The following is a 14,409-nucleotide window of genomic DNA, read 5'->3' as shown; positions in this document are numbered from 1 at the left end:
TCCGGAACCCCCCCCCCCCCCCCCACCTTTACAAATATTAAAAGAAAAAAAATTATTGAAGACAGACTAAGAATGTTACAGCACCTTAGCTGCATATGGTTACAGAGAGCTTTATGTGGAAGGATGATTGTAATCCTTACATTGTACTGCAATGAATGCATTTCCCTACCAAACCTAGCCCAACATACCTCGTATACAGAATCAGGAATTGTGTTTTCAAGAATTCTATATATTAATGCCGGTTTTCACACATGTTACTGTCTCTTGTAAAAACTTGACGTGTGTGTTTTATGTATTAAATGACATTAATTTATGTGTGTTAATGACTTGTTATTAACGAAAGCATCAAAACAATTGGCTTAAGGGAAAAAAGTATCAAATTCAATGATATAAAAACCGAAATTTAAAATGTTCAGTTTTGTTTTCTCAGGAAAAATCGTTAGGTGCTTAAATTTCTACGTGTAAGCGTTTTGACTTCTAACTACTGTTCCCTGAGATTTTAATGTGACAGTTGTCCTTTAAAATTCAATTTACAAGAAAACTTACTCGGAAAAAATGATGTAATGGTTATGACTTGATGTAAGCTTTTGGACATAGGTACGCCATTGCTAAGCACATGTATGTCTGTAGAAGAAAACTACAAAAAACCAAAAGACAAAAAACACAAATTAAGCAAAAATTTTTTGCTTTATTTGTGTTTTTTGTCTTTTGTTTTTTTTTTGTAGTTTTTCTTTTACAGACATACATGTGCTTAGCAATGGCGTACCTATGTCCAAAAGCTTACATCAAGTCATGCACTCCCATTGCACATATCTTTGAAAGATAATGTAATGGTTATATTTCACAAAACGCTGGCCACGGCCCTGGCGGGAGTATATCGGGGCCAACTCTAATCTCGGGACGTGGAAACCCCGTGGTTTGCCGTTAGCGCAGTCGACCGGAAGCAGTGTAAACACGTCCCCCGCGGGCGCCCCGTCTGTTTGCTCTCTCCCCGCCCCGCCCCCCCCCGTCCATGCCTTGCCCGGGCGGGACGGCGCACTTTGGCGGGCTTTAAACGTGTCGGCGGGCGCGCGGCGAGACCAGTCGCTCCACGGCAGCCGAGCCGCGCGGACTTCCTCACCGCTGGCTGCTCGCGCGAACCAGGTCGCGGGCCGCGCGCCGGAGATGTGAGCGGCGATGGCGCCCAGCAGTGACGCCGCCGCCCGTCGTCTGGCTCCATCCCGCCGTCGAGCTCGGCCTGCTCAGGGACGCCCAGCCGGTTGAAGCTGCCGCCCCCGCCTTCGTACTCGCGTCTCAAGAGCTTCTTCCGCAAGTTCAAGCACTCGCTGCGTGAGCGCCCTTTTATTGCTACCTTCGCCCGGTCCTTGGTGGTTGCGGCACTTCCCTTTTATTCCCTTTTATTTCTTCAAGCCCGGAGAAACTTCATAACTTGTAGGGCCTATATGAAACATTTTCAAAACTTTCATTCTAGGTGTGCTAACGGCATCCCAGCGGTTTTACTAGCCGACTTTTAAGTGGCATACCCATCTTGGCCCGTAACCCTTGGAGATTGATTCCGGGTCCTTTTTTTTTTTTTTTTTTTTTTTCCCTCTTCGCGTCGGTTACAGGAGAAATGAAACACCGTCTTTCGTTCAGATGATCAATTTTTATTTTGGATATAATTTGATAGGTTTACCAAAAACGTGCTGGTGTAATTACCGTGCGAGTTTTGTTTTTCTCCCTACAGACGCCCTGTGCACGTGCTTTAGAAAATTATCTGTTGCTGTGAATCCGTGGACTTTTTTTTTTAGTTTCGGTGCACTACGTTTTAAGTAATCTGTCATTGTTCCGTATTTTGTATCCCGTTTATATAAAGTTTTATAGTGCAAATTTTCGAAGTAAAATTCATTTTACAGTTTTGCATCTCAAACACATTTAGCTGATTACTTTGTTTTTAATATTTTACGTTGAAATACAATTTTACACGTCACACGGAAAAATTGCTCCCGAGGATAATGTTCCTAAAAGTTTTATATATAAGTATATATTTTTTCACAAGTTTTTTTTTTTTTTGTAATTATATAGCTTTGCATCACAAAACATTCAATTCCTTTCTTAATTTTAATATTTTATAATTCAACTCTATACGCAATAAGGAAGAATCATCTTTTGCCCGCTGTTTGCTTTCAAATTCTTTCCATTTGCGTGGTGGGAATTTAAGATAGTTTAGAATCCGGGGGGGGGGGGGGGGGGGGGGGGGTTATCCCCGGATCCAACCCTTAAATACGCCCTTGAATAAAAAGTGTCCCAGTAGTTAGGGGAAACGGGTTTCGTCGTAATATCCCTTGTTCTTTTTTTTTTTTTTTTTTTCGTTTTAAAACTTACTAATTTTGTATGTGAGTAATGAAAATTGTACAACATATTCATGGCAGAAGAAAAATTTTTTAATGCTAAGTCCGTAATGAATATTGCTTTCCGATGAGTAGTCTGCAATTTCATTTTACCTGCTGTGTTAGCCCAGATATATGTTTTCAGACACTTGCAAGAAATTTATATAAGATAACTTTATGAATATTAAAATTTTTCTCTTCTATGCATCCAAATTTTTGAGTTAACTTCCATCATTGTTTCGCTACAAATGCTTGTCTCTGCAAAACCTTTCGTACCAAAGACTTTCAAGTTTAGAGTGGTTGTGTAGTTGATAAGGAAACTGTGAAAGCCTTTAGATAGTAAGTAGGTTATCGTAGTATTGTTTTTTCAACGAGCTAATGGACTCTTGTGCCTATCTTGACGTAACTGTTCTTCCGTTTGCTCGATAGTTTTGCGTGTAATTTCTGTACACTTTGAATTGGATTTCTAGCTATGCCAACACGCTTGTTTAAGTGTAATGTAATTCACGATTTAAGTAAATCAATATGGAGAGGTCACTGGTAAAGACACTTTACAGAAAATACAGTGACAACAAATCAAATAGTTCTTCTAATTTAAGCATATGCTACCATCTTTCTTGAAGAGTTGAGCTGTCGGAAATTTCCACATGAAAACAAAGTTTCTAGTTCAGGTTGTTAAAAACGTGTGTTGGTTTTTCACCAGTTTCACTGTTACTGAGTATCTTGTTTTCCTAAAAACAAGCATTGTTAATATTTAAATTTTGAATATTTCTATCACATATATGATATTAGGAAAATTTCTATGAAGGTTTTTTAAGCAGAAAATAATTAATTGGTAAAATAAGTTATCTGAAATTTATTAAGCCTCGTGTAACTTTTATCATTTCATATATCGCTTCCGGAAGTAATTTTCTCTGCCTTCTGTAATAAAGATAATTGACTTTGATCCCTCAACAACCTGTTTAGGTTAAAACATTCAATTGAGTTCTTTGGAAGAAGGGCCTATGGTGTTATGGCCGGTTTTCTCCAGTCTTTTACATAAACCATCATTATGAATTTTACCGTTGTACTAAATTTCAGTTAGATATCACACTAGAGTGAAGAATACTTATTTTTGGTTGACTGTGTGTTATGGTTATATAGGGGTCCTTTTTCCACGGAAAATTTGTTTTGTTCCCTGTATTCTTGATGAGGTTGTGATAGACAGTGTTTTGTAATTAAAATGGCGTATGAAATGTTAAAATATTTTGACAAATAACCTTTATGTAAGTCCAGGCATTCTGGGAGGTAAATCGGAAGAAAGGTACTGAACAGAAAAAAAGAAATGGGTTAAAGCTGGCGGGGCACAGAAAAGAAACATTCTTAAACTTATAGGATAGGAAAAATAACATAATAATAATGTACTTCAACACAATACTTGTATTCCTGGTCTAGTGTTACTGAAGAAAATGTACAACTTAATTTGGATTTGATAGTCGCTTTACGTCGGACGCTTAATGCGCAGAGGCTTTAGGTGGGACCTCAAAGATTATAGTGGGCTTCCGAACCACCTGGGGACGGTTTCGCTGCACATACATGGTGTCTTAGAGGTTACGAAAGTTCTGAAAGTCACGAAACTGAAGGACTGGTCACAAAAGTCACGAGAAAGTCCCGGAATAAGCAGCAACGGTGCTGCAAGTCACGAAACTAATTTCCAGCAGCGATTTCTGCAATTGAAAAGATTTTTGCGCCTCGCTTCTTTTTACAGTGGCACATTTAACATAAGTAGTTTTAGTCTTACCACTTAAATTATGCGGGAATTATTTTCGAAAATGCTTTAGGTCTTTCAACATAAAAATCTGAATGTTCCTGCGAATAGTTGATCTATTTCGTAAAAACGTTGAATGAATATGTGCAATTAGTATGTTATAAAAAGTTTCAAGAAAATTTTACTACGCTGTAAAAAAAATTTTGTACTTTTACAAGAACAGCTTTTGGAAACTCAGTTGCCATGGATATCACTTGTAAAACTACAAAGCAAAGTTTTGTACCATTTGTACGAAGCCCTGCCTTGCAGTTTTACAAGTGATATCGTGGGCAACTGAGTAACTGTAAAAGTGCAAAAAAAATACAGTTTAAGAAGGTCCTAAAAATTAGTTGAAATTTTTCCCCCGGGTACTTGCAGACACCTTGGCAAAGCGCCGGGGTGTTCGGATTGAACATACAACCCTCGTCACATGAGCGTATCGCCTCAGCGATCATCACTGCCGGCGAGAAACCCCTTTGGCGTTGTTCACATTTTGGAACAGGGCTGCATATCTCCGAGGACACGAGTGAGAACACTTGACGTGGCAGCTGGCGACCAAAAGTCAATGCGCCGTCGCAGGTCTGGTCACCTTGCGCGCAGCTGTTGCGAGTGAATCCTCCGAAGAATCCTTGAATTGGTCGGCTTTCAGCAGATCGTTGTCACTTGTAATCTTGTGCCCTCTGGAGCATTGATTCACATGTAGAGCGTGCGAACCACACCCTACATACCATTATGATTGCAGAGCTTTAAGGTGCCCGCCTAATCAGTTAGTGAGGCTGGATCATTGGTGCCACGTTGGCTGATGTTTATAGCGCGGTATTGTCCCTGAACTGGCGTGCAGTCTTCTTTTCGGGCATAGGCCAATTATGTGATTTGAGTTATAACCATAACATTATATGGCGGAAAAATGAAGATAAAGGTGTAATGCAAGGCCCTTTAGCCATTTCAAGATTCTTTACATGGCGTTTCGTGACTAAAAAAGTGATCTTAAAACACGTTTTAGCCCTCTTCACTCTCATACAAATACAGTTTAAACGAAGTAAGGAAACAGAACAACTTAATCCGACTTCGGCGTGTTCTTAAATGATTTTCGTTAAGAGGCGTCACTCGTATATCTTGAGCCGTTTTAAAATCATGTGGTTTCTTCTGAAATTCTGCACACCTTGTGTGTGCCAAGGTAGGCGGGGCTCTTAGGAATTCAGGTTTTGTACTAACCCTGGAAAACAGGAACGGTGGTAACGTCTTTTTGGACGTTATTATTTTTAATTAGGCTTTTAAATTTACTGAAATTCATGCGTTTCGTTTTGTTGACAGCGAGATTACCTATAATAATAGGCATAATTACGCTTCCAATGGAATTGGGGAATAAATCACACCAATTCTTTGGGCATCCGTGGAAAACAGAAATTTATTTATTTTCCATACGCTAGTGACTCTTTGCATTCATAAAACACTTGAGTTTGCAGCCTATTAGACGATAGTTTGTAAGTCAGGTGCAGCGGTTGCTGTGTCAGGCATTTTTGAGCAGAGTTTTATTTTTTTGGCACGTGAGGCTGAATTCCATCTGAGATAGTGCTTTGGAGTGTTGATCTAAGAACATCACTTTATTTTTCCTGTGTAAACTGTTTTGTCACGACATTGAAGAATTCGTAAGTACGTTGAATTTGGCCGTGTTATGAAAAAAACATAGTGCTGAAAAAGAATTTTTTTTTGCGTACTATGGAAATATTACCGTACATGCTTTGGTGAGCGAAAAATTATAAAAGACCTTGGGAAGTCTGGGAATTAGGTTTGTGTATTTTGCTGGACATCGTGATTAGTTTCTTAATACGGGTGCTTCCCCGGCCGTGTTGCCGTAAGAGCTATGCATCGCCACGATGTCGACGTGGCTTCCGCGCATTGCAGCGACGTGGCAGCGCAGCGGAGCGCGGATAGCCGGCCCCGGCCCCGGCGTCGGGTCGCGCGCCGCGTGACTCGCCCTCGCGAGTTGCCCAACGGCGCGCGGACGTCTATTTCGGGACGCTCCAGGCGGCGTGGGGTCGCCCCCGTCCGCCCGTCCGCCTGCCCGTCCGCCCTCTGTTGCGAGGGAAGTTGTGGTTCAATCATTCTCCAGAGACCTTCGTGAGATCTCACACACCTCGTTCCGTGAATTTACGAAACACGATCTTTTGATAGTATGTTTTGGTTTCGTAGTCAAAGTGAAATTTCGAGGGGGGGATGGTGTTGTTTTTTCTGATGACGCCGAGCACTTCATATAATCAAATCGAGTAAACATTTTTAGTGAAGTAGTTTGGATTGTAACTCTCTCTCTCTCTCTCTCTCTCTCTCTCTCTCTCTCTCTCTCTCTCTCTCTCTCTCTCTCTCTCTCTCTCTCTCTGTCTCTCCCTCCTATTTTCCCCGTCTGTCCCGCTGTATTATCTCCATGTGCAAACATTATGAACGAGCATTTTCAGGCTTCACCGGCGAAAATCGCTTCGTATGGCTTCGGCATGATTCGATTTTCACACCCGAAGCTTCAGAACATGCTGAAAGCTCTTGACGGTTTTTCGACCTAATGAACTGGATTGCCGTGAATTTACTCATCCATTAACTAACTGCTATCTATAACACTGTACTGAGTTACAGTATAAACTAGCGTCTTGGGAAATTTATAGTCTCCACTTCTCGGATATTTTTTTTTCGATTATGAACCCAAACTTGTTTAATTTATGAAACATGCATACTAGAATTAAAACATATTAGCTTCATAGTTAAAAAATAAGAAGCGCCGATTTTGGGATTGAAACATGGCATCGTAGGAAACGGCAAGTGTAAGTTCATGTATCTGAAAAAAAAAGGGTGGGGGGGGGGATAGAATTAGTCCCATATTCACTACAGTTTCTTGAAAAACGTTATAAGAAGTAGAATTTTTTTTGAGAGAGAACACGTTTCAGGTTCCGATCTTAATATCATATAAGAATGAATACAAGGATGGATGCTTGTCAGCCTTGCAATGTGGCTGGACGAATATGTGCAGTTGGCGCGGCTCATGATTAGGACTCCCGCAGAAAGAGAAAACTCAGGTAATTGGATAGGAGTCTTCGAAACCTGGAAAACACAGGGAAATTATCAATACTGTGTAAAGAACTGAAGCAGGAATATGTCATACTATCCAGTATATTAATGTCTTAAAACCGAATGTATTTTATTCTTAAAATTGTGTTCTGTTAGTAATCTACCTTCAATTTTTACTAATATTAATATTCAATTAACTACTAACATTAATACAAACAACTGTGTATTGATTTCAAGCGGATTCAAATATCTATAGTCTTAAGCTTGATCACAATCAATATTTTTTTCATTTCAAAGTTTGATCAAACAAATTTCTTCTTTATTTTTTCAGACCTGGTTTCAGTGCTGGTTTTGTAGTGTTAATCGAAACGCTAAACAGTAAAAACTATATGGTATTTGTCAAATTGTGGTTTGATAGTATTATACGTCTATAGTGACGCTGGATTGACATATAGGTAATTTTCACAAGTCGTAAACGAATGAATTTTATCTTTCTGATTTGCCCGGCAGTCTAACCATCACGTCGTCTTGGCGAATAGCTTGGGAGGCAACCAAATATAGCGTATAATAGATATCAAGTGGTGATTGTGTAAAAATTAAAATAGTAATAAGATTCAATGTTACACTTGTGTGCAAGTGTTATCTACTTCATACCACCATAACGAACATACAAAAAGTTAGCAAACTAATTATTCTACTCAGTTCCGTCTTTGTTACAGTTGCTAATAATTTTATCATGAAATAAATATCAAGTGGTTTTACAAAATAACATATATTTTGGTATTGTTACGTTGTTGCACAAAAACGACAGTTAAATTGTCCTTTTTTTTTAAACATATCCACATACTTTCTTTAAGAAATATTGTGTTACTTAAAATAATGGATCGTGAAGCTAGAGACAACCCAGTATTTACATAAGAGCCTCTTTTAGTGATTGTCCTTCAATGCAATTAACGGTGGGTGTTGCTAGTGGTAGTGCTTACGACATAAACATAGACGTTGTTAGATAGCTGAATTTCAGTCGGTAGGTTCGCAGGTCGTCGTATCCAGTACATCTGGGCGAGTTCTGAATGGAAGAACAGCAGCAGCAGGATAGCTGAAAGAAATGTATAATGACTACGACTCAATGCTTCTGCATCAGGAACAGGAATTCAGCGAATTCCGTGGGAGCTGCAAAATCCTATAGACAGGAACGTTCTCACCAGCGTCGTACCCGTAGTAACTGATCAGCCTTGATCTTGAAGCGCTATATGGTCTCTTCCGATGCGGCAGGAATCACCGGGTTCGAACACACTCAGATGTCTGTATTTGTTCAATGCTAGAAAAGCTCTTATCTATGGCGCGGTAGGTACGAATCTTCTTGTCGCTCATGCAGGGCTCCGAGGATTCGGATACCCTCACATACATGAACGACGTCGTCGCTCCTTCAGTGGCGGACCTCTTCTCTCTATTTCCTTCTAACAGAAACTTCTATCATTCAGTTTGTTGTGGCAACCAAGGAAAAAGGCTCTAAGAGAACTGACTGAAAACTGAATTTATAAATACTTGGAGGAATGAAACCATCGAACAAACTGTGCTTGGTGCAGGAAAATAATAAAACGGAACATTCAACCAAAGAAAATGTAGATGAGACTCCAATAAAAATTACAAGTCAACCAAATTAATGACTCCAGCTGCAATGAGATGTGGTTTTACCAGGTTCCTCTAGTTCACTTACGTACAGATATCATCAGATCAAAACGTAGATTATTTAAAAATAATAGTTATGATAGTAAAATATTGGAACAATAACTGTATACATACTTTTTACATTAGTAATTTGTAAGTGCTAGTTAGGTACCCTCAAGCGATTTAAAGGGCCGCGTAAAATCTCAATTGGTTCCACAAAATTCTTAGAGTGCTCAGTGGCGTAGCTGTCAATCACAGATGATTATCTCTTGACAACTGTGAAAAGGAGGGATGGGGGAGGGGAATTGTTAGCTGGGGCAGGGAAAAAAACTGGGAAAATTCTCGGGGAAATTAGCTGGAGTAAGAGAGTGGGAACTCTGAAAGACCTTGTGCGGTTAAGTATGGGAGAGTTTGTTTGTCTTGCGTCGGCGGACGGGGCCTCGGACGTATTTCTTTTTTTTTTTTTTCCTCGAGCTAGTGTCGGCTTGGTATGAAACCGGTCCCTGCCTGGTGAAAGCCACATCTGCCGACCACACTACGGGCGTCACGCGGTCGGGCCGCCGTCATTTGTTCGCGTCGCCGACTTCTCCGCCCGCGCAGCGCCATCTTGACGCTACAGAGAGAAACTCGTCAGGCGCGGCTCCTGTGCCTCGCGATCCCGATATCTTAATATTTCTGAGTGTTTATTTATGTTTACATAACCATTTTAATTCACGTATTAAACTTTTCTTTGATCAAAAGTTGTATGAAACCATGAGGATGTGAATTTTTAAATATTCCCAGGCCAGTCTCTTGAGTTTTTTTTTAATTGTCGTGGTGTTTTTAACTGCATCCTTTGTTAGTGCGATAACCCCTCCCGAAAAATCTTCCTGGAGTCGCCCCTGGTTATTTACTTTGTGATGCCGTCAGTCGGACACTCTTGCACGTGAAAAAATTATGCTCATAAAGAAATAAATCTTGATGAGTAATGCCCAGCATTGTATTTAGATATCCGATTCGGGCTTATGCCAGCGAACGAAGTGGCGCAACGGAAAGGCCTTGTTTTATAAACTTATGTTTCTGGACGTGTCCCATGCCGTTATGTTAAAAACATTTATTGGTCAAATGGACGAATAAAAATTTTAAAAAACTACGCAAAAACGAGAGAACCTAAAGAGACAAAATGTTTAGCAACCATATTTTAGAGTGCCGGTTTATAAACTACTACTACAATAACGCTACGCAAGTATTGTCGACCTTCAACTTTCTTGCATTTTGGCTTGGGTTTTCGACGGCCATATTTAAGATTAGAGTTTGGAAAAAATCTCCGCGATGTTATTTTTATTATGTACATCATGTTACTTTCCCTAGATTATTGACATTATATTTTGTTTACATGATAAATATGAATTTTTAGAAGCCCGGGTTAGAAATTTGTTTTACCATATTTTTAATTTTTATTTTGTATGGTTTGGTGATGTTTTTCTATGTGCGTGCTATGCAAACGACTGATTTTTTTTTTTCGATGGTCATTGCAATTCTGGTCCATGGCTGGGCCATGGCCGATTTCTTCCCCAGTTTACTTGAATTGTATGTTTCTGTCTGAAATAATTTTATGGCTTATCGTCAGGCCTTTTATCCCCCCCGTTTTCAGTTGTCGCTGTGGGCCACACCCACAACACTTGGCAATTTTTGAATAATCATTCCAACATTAGCACACTGCACAAATCCTTGGCAGCGTGCGTCATTCTCCTTCCAGCCAATCGTGCGTATCGACGGCTGGTGCTCTGTAGCTCACGACCCTTGCGTAGACGTCATTGTGTTGCCTCACTCGGGGTACGTACAGATTTGAAAATAAATTGAGTATGGCACCCAAAATGCTGGGAAAACATGTACAGTATTTCTGAAACCACTTGTGTCATATTTATAAGTGTGTGCATGCTCCATTTTGTTTACGACCCATTGAAACTATCCACAGTAGCCGTCCAAGTTATTCCACGGGCATTATTTCGCATTGAGTTACGGGCCTTATCGCGGTTTCGCGTGGTAGTGCCTTCGTGTAACGGAACTCGGTGATTGTTTAACTGGAGCATATGGACGCAGTTGTGATATCAAGAATCGACTACAAAAATTAACACTTGATCTACAGCCATATTCGCAAAACCTTCCGATGAAGACACGTAATTTGGCATATTATTTTCCAAAAACGATACCATTTCAAAATAATTTACAAGTATTTTTTTTTTAAAAATCCTAAATTTTAGATCGCGTAAATGCTCTCGGTGTGTTTGCTATGGAATTCACGTGCAGAAACGTTCTCGGTTTTCCTCATGGCGAACAGGAGACTATAGATAGCAACAGGAAATTGTCTTCGCCTCCTCACTTCCCGTGTCGATACCGCGTGCCGCGCCAAACAATAGTTTCGGCGCGCACACAGTAGCGCGCCAGGGATGTAATGCTGTCGTATTCTGGTTTCCATTGCCAATTATTCCTAGACAGTTTCTGTTCTCAAGTTTTGGGATAAAGCGAAGAAAGTCTCTTTTTTTTTATTATTGATATGCACTGCTTGTAAATGATCTGTATTGTGACTACAGATTGGTTGAGTTCCACTACGGGTGACAAAAATTTTTAATAGATGTGATTTACTTTGGTTGGGCCTCGAGTAGTGAAGACAAAATCTTTAAGTTTAACTATCTCGACATTTGGGATAAAATTCTTACACAGTTTGACTGTGTTATGCAGTTGGCTCAACATACAGTTCTCTGAAGAAATATCTTGACTGAATATTGTTTAGATGGTGCCAGGTTAACTTCTTAAACCAATAAATAAAATCAACTACAACTCTAAGAACCAGTTTAAATCATAGTTAACACACAAATCTTGTATTCAGTTAAGGGAAACTGTATTTATGCCAATTGTATTTAAATAGAGCGATGAACTACTTATCCTGAACACACTAATACACGATTATCGTAAAATATTGACACTGTGGCCTAAGATTAGTTGACATTTTAAAGTACATTTTAAATGTTAGTATCCAACTGGTTATTAGTCAACTGATATCTTAGAGGAGACTATTAATGATGACAAATGTAATTGTGATGGTTTTCTAGAAACCAACCAAATATTTAATTTTATGCTACAAATATTCAATATTAAAAAGGTTATTACTTAAAGGTGCAATCAAAAGAAACTGTCAAATGTTGGATTATTTCTTTATTGTACTATTTTCAAGGAAATCAACTAAAAATACTCTCAAATATGAACCTCTGGGATTATAAGTAAATATAAATCTTAATATTAAAAAAACTTATGTTACCATATTTATGAAAATATTCAATGGACAAGAATCATTAAAGGCAAGTGTACGGCCGATTGAATTCTAAGTGAATTTATTAACATACTAGAAAATAAACATACATATGTATTCACATCCCGTACTTTAATTGAAGTTTAAATTTGATTTACCAATTAATAACCCTTGTGGACTATGAAACATCTTCCGTGACGTATATCCCGCTGGGCTCGCGATAATTCCAAACTTCTGTAATCGGCAGCAAATCTTCGGTGATATTTCTCGAACTCAAATACGACGAATTCCGCAGCACAGGTCCTCGAGACGAAGAACAACGCCAAAAAAAAACTGATCTTGAAGTCCAATGTCTAGTTAGACGGCCGAAGGCGCAACAGTTAAATGAACTTTCGGCTCCAGTAGTTTGTAGAATCCAACTAGAATTCAGCTATTATTCTTCCCTCTCACTTAATCTTCTTGAAAAACATTAAATGTCTTCATTTTCAAACTGTGAAGTTACTGCTTCATAAGTACGACGTTCAACAACTTTTGTGTGCTTAATGCAGTTACATTCTAGTACTAGCCAAAATTCACGAAGTTGTAATCAGTTCTTGTTGCAGGAATTGTACGAAATTTGAAGACGATGACAGTGCATCAACTGTTTCTGGCGCTGGCTTATCGTAACTGTTCTTCCTAACAACTGTCCTGGAACATGGTATAACCATACTTACCAATCAGAAATGTTCTTACAAAATTTAACCAATTTCGAAACACCATTATATCTCTATAAATAAGTAATTTCCCAATAAATAAAACCTTAATTACTTTATGCCATAGTCGTTCTCTTGAGTTTTAGTCTGTAATGTTGGCCGCGTGTGTAGTGTAACTGTCCATTAGTGCGCTTTGTTACGTCGAAGGAATACGCAAGTGCATTGAAGTAACTGTTGCAAGATAGCGATCCGAGTAATTTGCGGAGGGGGGGGGTGATGGTGAAAGTGGCTGTGCTGGCATGAAAGAGGGCAGGCAGCTAATAAATGACTCGTCACGCAAGCCCCAGCACTTTTGTCTTTCACGGATCGATTGTGAGTCGCAGTGCCACCAGGCAGGGTCTTAGAGAGGGGCGGGGAGGGGGGGGGGGGACCGAATTTCGAGAATTTTATTTTTTTTATGTTTGGGTTTACCCTGATAGGACGAAAATTACAAGTCTGTTGCTAATATAATTCATAGGAAACATTACAAGTAATGTGATACGCACAGATCTTGTTTAGAGTTACGGTCACAATAACGTTTATTTACAGTCTTCTGATTTTCTTTTTACATTATGTGATTTGAAAAGTTGTGCATTTAATAATAGTGCAATGCAGGTCTCTCAATAATGCACTAAGTAAATTAATCAAAATATAACGTGTAAAAATATTGATGTAGAAGAATTTACCGAGTAGGTATAAACTGGCAACCGCTCCGGTACAACAGGCCTTAAAACTATTCCAGCGCGATAATACTGATAGCCAACGGTGGTCTTATAGGCCTATATATATCAACATAAAAATATCTTGGTAATATTCAAATATGGTGGATAGCCTTAATCAAAAATTCCAAACACCACACACATTCACGCCTTACTTTTTTTTATTTGTTATTCATGTTTTTCTGTAACGATGGATTGTCGAAATTGTTTTAAAGTGAACGAAATTAGGTTTAGAAAAATATGCTTTGAAATTATTGCAACTATGTGTGTTATTTTAGAAGTAATGTATATCTTTTTACGTGTTTGATGTGTAGTTTGTAATAGTTCCGTGCAGCCTGGGTTAGTGTTTTCTTTTAGCGTACGATATAAAACTAGCTTGTAATAGTAATTTTGTTAGACAAGTAATTTATTTTAAGGGTATTCATAGACGTACGCCATTGGTAGTATGTCGATGCAATTATTTTAAATCAGTCCTCCCTATTGCAAGAATATTTCAAAGAACTCAAAAACATTGTTAAGTGTTGTAACATAGAATAATTCAGATTAAGAATTCAGATATTTTTTTATAAGTGCTTACGTAGCGAGAATGGTAAGAAGCAAGCATAATATTTGTTTGGTAAACATACCGTGAACAATGGCCTCGCTTTATAATGACCGACTCGGGTTATTGTCTGTAGCCAAGCAGTACTTCATAATCTGACATTTGTGGAAGCGACAGCAGTAGGTCAACTGATAAAGATGCACTAGGTGTTCGTAAAGCTTGAACGATAAACCCCATACTTAGTGTGGAAAC

At 39.0% G+C, this 14,409-nt stretch overlaps 1 protein-coding gene across 6 annotated transcripts in view; it reads left to right on the top strand.

The window, feature by feature from the left end:
* LOC134528215 (glycogen synthase kinase-3 beta-like) overlaps window positions 1-14,409 on the top strand; it is a 251,874-nt gene that overhangs the window by 164,092 nt on the left and 73,373 nt on the right. Inside the window, exon 1 of one of the 6 annotated variants that reach the window (XM_063361637.1) lies at window positions 1,209-1,329. The exons of the other annotated variants lie outside the window; for them this stretch is intronic. The gene's annotated coding sequence lies outside the window, so the exon portion shown is untranslated. Of the gene's footprint in view, window positions 1-1,208; window positions 1,330-14,409 lie in introns of those variants that run through there. 6 annotated transcript variants of the gene reach the window in all.

This window comes from Bacillus rossius, chromosome 1 (genome assembly GCF_032445375.1).
Source record: "Bacillus rossius redtenbacheri isolate Brsri chromosome 1, Brsri_v3, whole genome shotgun sequence".
Taxonomy (NCBI): domain Eukaryota; kingdom Metazoa; phylum Arthropoda; class Insecta; order Phasmatodea; family Bacillidae; genus Bacillus; species Bacillus rossius.
The sequence above is the reverse complement of the archived record's forward strand: the minus strand, read 5'-3'. Positions and strand labels throughout refer to the sequence as shown.